Genomic DNA, 2,274 nt, shown 5'->3' on the forward strand with positions numbered 1-2,274 from the left:
AGCTCCTTCCCTCCTACGAAGGAGGTGTAATTCTGTCAAATTCTCTCTCTCTCTGTCTCCACCCACCCTACCATTATTTTTCCATTTGGATCGTATTCATTAACTGGCCAAAAACCTAAATGCACCCCATATTGATGCAATAGGGAGTAATTTTAGTTTAGTGCAATTTAGTGTAGTTTAAGCTGAATTCTTCTCTTTCCAAAGTCTCGCACTAAGAAACACATATATCTCCAGACCAACATTTCTTATGCCATGGCATGACAGAGGCCACGTGGTTGCTAAATTTAGTACATACAAAGATGAAGATGCATCAGACACATTAGCCCCTGGATAGAGGTCCTGGTTTGCCTGTATCTTTCTTAAGTGTTTAATTAATTCACACTGGTGAAAAAAGTGAAACATCCACACAGAGTTGAAAGGAAATTTAGAGAGACAGAACTCAAGGTTAGTCTGGGCTTGAAATGCTGTCATTAATGAAATTTTCAGGTTTATAGGACACCAGTTTTCCTAAAAACCTTATATGATTTTTTAAAAGAGGAATCTATTGTCTAACAGGATGATCTGTATACAGTATGGTAATTCCTTTGCAGGTATTGTGTTGGGAAGCTTTAATATATGCCGAGGGAACTATACTTGGGGTGATATTTTCTTACAAGTGTTGGGACGCGAGTGGAAAATCACTGACTCTCAGAGACTTAGCTGTGTAGTTAGATCATGCACATCTGCTAAATAATTAGTATGCTGTGGGGCAGGGGATTCTGCGAGTAAACCCTTGTGTGCCACGGTTTCTAGCGTCCAGCTCCTTTCTGAATACACTTCTGCTGTTTCAAAGACAGAGGGCAGAGAACAAGGAGGGCCAGCTAGGAACGTTCAGGTTAAGCTAGTGTCTTGCCATGAACAGTATCCCTTGCTGGACCTTCTCTTTGCCCTCATTTCCTCAAAATGTCTTTCTCCTGCTTCTTACCACTGCCACTCACTCCTCAGCAAAGCCTGCTCTTGGCCTTCAAGCAAGGGAATTGACATCTGTCAGTATTTACTCTACAGCTAACATGTTATTTCATTTGGCCTTCACAGCAACCCTCTGAGAAAGGTATCATTATGCTCTGTGTACAGAGGGAGAAACCGAAGCTCAGGAGAGGTCAAGTGACTTGCTTCAGGGCACACAACTAGTGAATGTTAGAGCTAAATTTCTAGTATGCTATACCTGAGTCTTAACTTATATTTCCATTTTGACATACATCAGGGGCATAATGCACTTACTTCAGGACAGCAGCACTTACTAAACTCTCCTGTGCATGGGAGTCATCCAGGGATCCTGTTACAATGCAGATTCTGATTCAGTGCAGTTTGGGGTGGGACCTGGGGTTCTGCCCTTCTCACAAGCTCTCAGGTGATGCTGATGCCACCAGCGGCCCCCCCCGCCCCCCCCCATCCAATTTCAGTAGCGAGGGCCCAGGGCATTGATTCACGGGGAGGCAGGAGGCACCGTTCATGGCCCCCTGAAAGGGTGTGTTAGAATCTGGTGGGGCTGTCCCCATCTGAAATGGAATGTTTCCCCAGAGGAGAGGCTGCCTCTCTGCACTTTCCTTCTAGCAGGGGACTTGCTGCAGCAAACATAATGTTGCGGTCCAACTTTTTTTTTCTCTTAAAACTATTCACAGTTCCTCCCACCATTTTGTCTCTCTCTTTTCTTGTCTTTCTTTGATAACGTCTTTCAGGCAGTCCTTCGGCATCTGGATGCTCTCCTACTTTCTGTTTCCTTGTCCCCTTCTCTATTGTTAGTGGTGCACGTTTGTATGTGATGCTTTGTTATGGATGGTATTCCTTTATTATTTATGCCCTTTTGTTGATGGCTTTTGCTTTGTCACTCTGCTTCTCTGATGTGGTCTTTGTTCACACTCTATTTCCTGCAGCCCACTTTTCCCTTTCCAGTTCCTTTTCTCTTAACACAGAATTCTGTTTCTCTTAACACAGTGGGGAGCCCAGAATGGCTTTCAGAAACTCGTGTAGTTTGGGGATGATCAGCAGACATCTTCGAATTTTTAGGAATCATTTTAGATACTGCTTTGTATCAATCAGCTTTCACCAGGTTATGTTCTGATGGCAAAAGTCCTCAATGTCGGTGGCTTTCAACAGCTAAGGCGTATTTCTCACTCATGCTATAAGCTGCTGAGAGTCAGCTGTGACTCCAAGTACCTTCTTCATTCTAAAGGAGCAACAATGTCCTGGGATAGGCTGCTCTTGGGGCAGAAGAAAAGTAAGGGAGCTGGTAGG

This window comes from Eubalaena glacialis, chromosome 9 (assembly GCF_028564815.1).
Source record: "Eubalaena glacialis isolate mEubGla1 chromosome 9, mEubGla1.1.hap2.+ XY, whole genome shotgun sequence".
Lineage (NCBI taxonomy): Eukaryota > Metazoa > Chordata > Mammalia > Artiodactyla > Balaenidae > Eubalaena > Eubalaena glacialis.